The sequence below is a fragment of the Canis lupus genome, chromosome 21 (assembly GCF_003254725.2).
Source record: "Canis lupus dingo isolate Sandy chromosome 21, ASM325472v2, whole genome shotgun sequence".
NCBI classification, from domain to species: Eukaryota; Metazoa; Chordata; class Mammalia; order Carnivora; family Canidae; genus Canis; species Canis lupus.
The window spans coordinates 34,380,813-34,388,687 of NC_064263.1; the positions used below are offsets into that span (position 1 = coordinate 34,380,813).

Here is a 7,875-nt window from a genome sequence, read left to right on the forward strand (position 1 = left end):
AGGTGGGCACTTGACAGGATGAGCACTGGGTGTTATTCTGTATGTTGGCAAATTGAACACCAATAAAAAATAAATTTATTAAAACAAAACAAAACAAAACAAAATACACCCAGAATCTGACCATTTTTTACTACTTTTACCACTACCACCTTGTCTAGGTGGCCATGACTTCTTACTGTGACATCAAAGCAGCTGACTTCTAACTGCTCTCCTGCCTCCTCCCCCCACCCCACCCCACCCCACCCACAAAGCAGGCAGAGTGATTCTTTTCGATTATGAGTTAGATCATATCTCGTAAGACTTACTTGGAACCAGGTACTATACACAGCAATTTCTATACATCACTCATTCTCAAAACCTAATCTCCAAAAATATCCAGTCTGCATTTTCTAGTAAGAAAATGAAGCCTAGAGAGATGGAGTGCCTTGTCCATGATCAGGCAAGCTGGTCTATGAAAGAGCCGGACCTGGCATTCCAAGGCCATGCTCTTTCCTTCAACCCATTGCTGAAGAATAATTTCACTCTTGGAGTGCCTGGGCTGTTTAATTGGTTAAGCATCCAACTCTTGATTTCACTTCAGGTCATGATCTTAGGGTTGACCCACTGAGCCCTGCATCAGGCTCTGTGCTCAGATGGGAGTCTGCTTGAGATTCTCTCCCTCTGCACCTCCCCCCATCTCTCTCTCTTTAAAATTAATTAATTAATTTAATTTAATCTTTTAAAATAAATTCCGTCCTCCTCACCTCTAGGAAATCCCTTTCTCAAAGCCTCCTGATCAAGTCCATCTAAAGTCAAGTTCATAAAAAGAGATTTTAACAAAAGCAAGTAGGAAAGGTGCAAGAAAAGTAAGAATAATACCTCTGTATCAAGTTTTCTTGATAGCAGCTTACTTACTCAATTTATTCCATTCAATAAGTGAATTAATCCATTTATGGATTGATATGTCAGAAAGGGGTTTTTCAACCAAGTATCCTGGGACCATATGAGGATAATACCAACCAGGGCCATATTTTCTCTCCTTCCCTTCCTTGGGATTCTGGGCCCTGTACTATCACTTATTTATTTTTCACAGCATTCTGGGTGCAGTTTCCACAGCCTCAGTACCTCTTCATTTCAACAATGACAAAAATTGCACAAACAAATATCTGAGCACATCCTCCAAACATGGAGAAATGTCTATGCTTCAGAATTCACAAACGCGCTATCCCATCCATTTGTTTTTGTAAACTTGAACTTTCACATTTAAAATAAACCATGTACTAGACAAAAGAATTCACTTTGGATCTGAGCCCTTCCTTTGCATTTGTGTTCTTCCTTCCTTTTTCTGGATTAAAAACCAAAGACATCTTCCTAAAGCATCTAGGCCTGTTTGGGATTCTCCGAAAACTATTTTTGAGGGATGTTAGGGACTTGCTTCATTTATCTTGGGTAGGAATGTAGCCTGCTTTTTTAAAGTAAATGTGAAAACATTCTGGCAATGGAAAACTGTCAGGTGGGTGTATAGACCCTGGGTGTATAGGTGGATGATGGGTTCCTTAAGAGTAACAAGGGCCTCAGTGGAATGGGTAACTTCTAGAATGCACACAGTCTTGGGCAGCCAAGCTGTCCTCTTCTGGCCCACAAAAAAACCTGCTTAGGCTTTGAATGTGGATGTAGGATGTTAGGGATTATGGTGAGATTAAAGTGTGATGTGAACCAGAATGGCTCTGAGAAAAGATAGTATCTGATGTTAAATAAGACACAACTTGGACGACCAGAGGTCAAGAAATGGAAGGCATTAAAACATGGAACCAGACTCGATGCCGGCTTGTGACCAACCTTTAAAATCTCAAAGAGCTCAAAGAAAAACAGGATGGGATCTCAGGGATACAGCCAAAGGGGCCTACCAAGAAGAGAGTGGGAATCTGTGGGGTCAGTGGAGGAGAGCAGGAAGGGAAATGTTTTATTCTTCCAAAAGTCTGAAGACCCACCACAGTCCTTAAGGAAGATGGCAAACACCGCAGAGCAAGGACCCATAGCCACAGCTTAATATCCACAGCTAAATATTCATTTATTTATTCATTCACTCAATAAACATATATCTTTCTACCTCCCCTAACTAGTCTTCACTCCTCCCTCTGTCCCCAATCTCCCCATAGCAGCCAGAGAGATACTTCCAAAGTGTTATTCTGTTGTTTACACCCTCTGGCAGAGGGAGACCAGATACCAGTGACTTAAAGGATTCTACTCCTTACATCAAGAAACCTCCCTAGGAATGCAAGCTGGTGCAGCCACTCTGCAAAACAGTGTGGAGGTTCCTCAAGAAGTTTAAAAAATAGAGCTACCCTACGACCCAGCAATTGCACTAGTGGGTATTTACCCCAAAGATAAAGATGTAGTGAACCAATAGGACACCTGCACCCATTGCGTGTTCATAGCAGTAACGTCCACAATAGCCAAACTGTGGAAGGAGCCAAGATGTCCTTTGACAGATGAATGGATAAAGAAGATGTGGTATATATATAAATGGATTGCTACTCAGCCATCAGAAAGGATGAATATCTACTATTTACATTGACATGAGTGGGACTGGAGGATATTATGCTGAATGAAATAAGTCAATTGGAGAAAGGCAATTATTATATGGTTTCACTCACATGTGGAATATAAGAAATAGTGAAAAGGACAGTAAGGGAAGAGGGAGAACTGAGTGGGGAAAAATTAGAGAGGAAGACAAAGACTCTGGGAAACAAACAAAGGGTTGCAGAAGGGGAGGTGGCAGGGAGGGGGGATAGGATAACTGGGTGACAGGCATTAAGGACAGTACATGATGTAATGAGCCCTGAGTGTTATACTATATGTTGGCAAATTGAATTTAAAGAAAAAAAGAAAAAGAAAAGAAACCTCCCTGAGCCCTGAAAGGCAGCCCTCCTCCTCCTTCCTGCTTACAAGATCCACTGTTGACCTTGGACTCTCACATACCTTCTCTAGTTGTGCTAATATCAAATCCCATCCACAAAAGCCTGAGTGATGCTGCCTTTCATTTTCATTTCATTTTGTACTGGAATAATTTTTCTAATTTTGGGGGTTCAATTCTATTCTTTGAGTTTTTAGAAGAGGAAAAAGGAGAATGGGATAGAATCCCTCACTGTGGCCCCCCATTCTTCCCTCAGACTTTCTCATTGAGGCCTCCATATAACATCTACATGTAGACTTAAAAAAACAAACAAACAAAAACCTCTGCTGTGGCTAGAAGTGGGAGTAGCAAATCTCCTTAGGGTATATCGCACTTACCGTGAGAAAAAAAATCAACTGAGTGACTTCCTTTAGCAAGTATAAGGCACTCATATACAGGAAAGAGTTGTAACAGAAACTGCTGAGCCTGACAAAGACTACCTCTCCCAAATACCTGTTGCTTGCCAAATTGTCTACTGGGGTAAATCTGCACAGGAGGCAAGGGCAATGACCCCTGACCCATTCCTTTCGCAGGAGCATTATTATTAGAACCTCCCTGATGTCTTTGGAGGACCCCTATTGGGATCTGCAGTCTGGAAGGGATACCAAATGCCCCAGAAAGGAATATACCATGAGGCTGTGGGCTGGTAATCCAGCTTTTAATAAGAGCCTACATGTTCATGGAGGAATATATTTGTAGTAGAGCATGTAGTGAGGCTGGAGGTCCCTCTCAACTAAGCTACCCTGGCATGGTGGTATGATTTGGGTGTAATGCCTGAGTTGAATGAATGAACTAAAACAGCTATAACTATAGAATCTAAATATGAGGCTCTCCTGTGACCCAGTTGTGTATATCAGCCAGGTAAAGAAGATTATGCTAAGGTAGGGACGCCTGGGTGGTTCAGTGGTTGAAGTGTCTGCTTTGGGCTCAGAGTGTGATCCCGGATTCCTGGATCAAGTCCTGCATTGGGCTCTCTGCAGGGAGCCTGCTTCTCCCTCTACCTGTGTCTCTGACTCTCTCTCTGTCTCTCATGAATAAATAAATCTTAAAAAGAAAAAAGATTATGCTATAGTAACAAACCACACCAAAATCTCAGTAGCATACAGTAGTAAATAATCTTAGTCATGTTACATGCTGGCTGTGGTTTGGCTATAGCTCTTTTTCACAAACTCTTTACTCCAAGCATCAGATTGAGGGAGTAATTCCTACATGGGACAGTGACATTTGTGAGGCAGAGGAAAAGGCAGATTGTGATGGCTTTTAAAACTTCTGATTAGAAGATGCACATGTGACTTCCACCTCATTGGCCAAAGCAAGTCATAAGGCCAAGACAGACAGCAGTAGAGTGAGAAATACAATCCATTTGTGAGAAGGGCCCAGTAGGGACAATCTACTACAAAGAGTGCTAGGTCATTGAGGGCATTATCATTAGCAATGATCCACAACTACATGGGACCTGTTTTCAACTATGACACCATATGATATAACAGAAACAGTGGCAACAACATCATCATTGGACCAGTGAGATTCTAGAGTTCTTTCCCTGGCTAGCATTTGGCTGTAGGACTGTCCCTTTGGACTGAATGAGCCACTAAGGTTATTAGAAAATTCAAGGGAATAGATATCTCCTGTAGAAAATATTGGGACATCCTACTAAAAGGTATGTGGGTGCTTGGAAAATTTAAGGGAGATGATTGTAGTTGTACTCCAAGTTGTGGAGGCAGTTCATACCAATTATGAACCAAATCAAGAAGGTAGACCATGGTCATAACAGTATGCAAAAAAACAAAAACAAAAACAAAAACATAAAGAAGATGTGGTCTATGTATACAATGGAATATTACTCAGCCATTAGAAATGACAAATACCCACCATTTGCTTCGACGTGGATGGAACTGGAGGGTATTATGCTGAGTGAAATAAGTCAATTAAAGAAGGACAAACATTATATGGTCTCATTCATTTGGGGAATATAAAAAATAGTGAAAGGGAATAAAGGGGAAAGGAGAAAAAATGAGTGGGAAATATCAGAAGGTGAGACAGAACATGGAAGACTCCTAACTCTGGGAAACGAACTAGGGGTGGTGGAAGGGGAGGTGGGCGGGGGGTGGGGGTGACTGGGTGATGGGCACTGAGGTGGGCACTTGATGGGATGAGCACTGGGTGTTATTCTGTATCTTGGCAAATTGAACACCAATAAAAAATAAACTTATAAAAATAAAAAAATAAAAAATAAAAAACAGTATGCAGTCAATCAATGGTAGCTGTGCCAGACAGCCACTATAAGCCCTTCAAATGAATTACTTTAATCTACACAAGAATTTTAAAGTAGGTAGTAGTATTACCCCTCTTATTACAGAAACTAAGACTTTGAAAGGTGAAGTATCCTTTTTTTAAAATTCATTTTTTATTGGTGTTCAATTTACCAACATACAGAATAACCCCCAGTGCCCGTCACCCATTCACTCCCACCCCCCACCCTCCTCCCCTTCTACCACTCCTAGTTCGTTTCCCAGAGTTAGGAATCTTTACGTTCTGTCTCCCTTTCTGATATTTCCCACACATATCTTCTCCCTTCCCTTATATTCCCTTTCACTATTATTTATATTCCCCAAATGAATGAGACCATATAATGTTTGTCCTTCTCCGATTGACTTACTTCACTCAGCATAATACCCTCCAGTTCCATCCACGTTGAAGCAAATGGTGGGTATTTGTCGTTTCTAATGGCTGAGGAATATTCCATTGTATACATAAACCACATCTTCTTTATCCATTCATCTTTCGATGGACACCGAAACATAAACCTGCTCAGGTCCAGCTATAAAAGACAAGGTTGCTCTGGAGTGTCCTGGATTTCATGCCCCTTCCTCATCTGCCAAAAATGGTTACCACCCTGCCTCAAGTTCATCTCTCATTGGGAACTTCCAGCTCTGCTAGGTAAGGAGTGAGAGATCCTGCAACAAGTGCTCAAAACAAGACTAACTTGTCCTGATTCACAACGAGAGGTCTCCATTTCTAGAAGAAGCAAACCCAATCAGTGAAGAATAAAATTCAGGAGTTTTTAAACACTGAAAATATTCCAGGAGCCAGGCCCAGACTGTCTTAAGCAGCTCCACACTTGGCATTGGGAGCCAGCAATCACCATTTTACCTGAACAAATGGCATCCTAATGTTTAGTCTTAGAAGGATGGCCATATGCTTTGAACCAAAAACTAGGAAGACACTTGTATTATTATTTTATTAAAGATTTTATTTATTTACTCATGAGAGACAGAGAGAGAGAGAGAGAGAGGCAGAGACACAGGCAGAGGGAGAAGCAGGCTCCATGCAGGGAGCCCGACGTGGGACTCAATCCCAGGTCTCCAGGATCAGGCCCTGGGCTGAAGGAGGCGCTAAACCGCTGAGCCAGCCTGGCTGCCAGGAAGACACTTTTACAAGAGAGAGTTTCTTTTCTGATTTGTGAATGTACTTAAAGGAAAAGTCTCCTGACAACCTATAATTCATATCACATTTGGTTTTCATTCAACAAAATCCTTTCTAGACCCTTCGGCCTCGTGCGGGGGGCGACGCTGACATGGGGGCGGCGGTGCAGGAGGACCGCATGCTCTTTGTGGGCAACCTGGAGACGAAGGTGACAGAGGAGTTCCTCTTCGAGCTTTTCCACCAGGCTGGGCCTATAGTAAAAGTGAAAATCCCAAATGGTAAACCAAAGCAGTTTGCATTTGTGAATTTCAAGCACAAAGTGTCTGTTCCTTATGCGATGAACCTACTTAATGGAATCAAACTTTTTGGGAGGCCCATCAAAATTCAGTTTAGATCAGGAAGTAGCCATGCCTCACGGGATGTCAATTTGTTGTATCCCCAGCATCATCTTGGAAACTCAAGCCCTACCTCTACATCTCCTAGCAGGTATGAAAGGACTGTGGATACTATGACTCCATCAGCACAGATAATTCAGAGATCTTTCTCTTCTCCAGAAAATTTTCAGAGACAAGCAGTGATGAACAGTGTTTTGAGACAGATGTCCTATGGTGGGAAATTTGGTTCTCCACACCTGGATCCATCAGGATTTTCCCCATCACATAGTCACAGTTTTAACCAGTCTTCAAGCTCCCAGTGGCGCCAAGATACACCATCATCACACCCTAAAGGCAGACAGAATTCTCATCCCTATATACCAGATAGACATTAGAGCCGAGAACAGCGTTACAGTGATCATGGGTCTGACCATCATTACAGAGGAAGCAGAGATGACTACTTCTATGAAGATAGAAATCCCGAAGGCTGGAGCCATGACTATGATAACAGAAGAGACAGTAACCGAGATGGAAAATGGTGTTCATCTCGACACTAACAAGTATTAAAAGGACGATGTTGTTATAGGGTCATTCTAGGCTCTTTTGGCTCAGTTGGCCTGGAAATGTTTTGTTAAACTGTGCAGAGCAGCTTTACAAGTTGCCACTTTATCAAAATTTTAAAACCTATCGCTAGTCTAATACATAAATAAGAGTTGTGGTTCCAATTTTATTACATTAATAACCTTTCACCTCAGGGTTTTATGAAGAAGAAAGGGTTTTATGCAAAAGAAAGTGCCACAATTCCTAATCATTTTAGACACTTGAGGAAGGGATGTATTATATGAGTTGTATTATAAAGCAAATATTTTAATTATCTGTTATCTTTTTTTTATCTTTTTGTATTGCAAAAAGTTTCTTGTTAGTGAATCAAATTTTGGCGTGTATAATAGAAAACATTCGAGTTTGGTAGTCTGAAATGACTATCAGTATTTTGTTAATGAGAAAATGTAATTTCAGTGATACAGTTTACTTAGAAAGCTTATTGGTAAAGTTTGGGGATAAATCATACAGGACTTCTTAGAGAATTTTTAGTGTAAGTTCTGTGACATGGTCTTTTGAGTTTTACTCTTAGTGAACATA

At 41.2% G+C, this 7,875-nt stretch overlaps 1 pseudogene; it reads left to right on the forward strand.

Moving 5' to 3' along the window:
* Nucleotides 1-6,497: 6,497 nt before the first annotated feature.
* Nucleotides 6,498-7,292, forward strand: LOC112667961 (RNA-binding protein 7-like; annotated as a pseudogene).
* The last annotated feature ends 583 nt before the right edge of the window (nucleotides 7,293-7,875 follow it).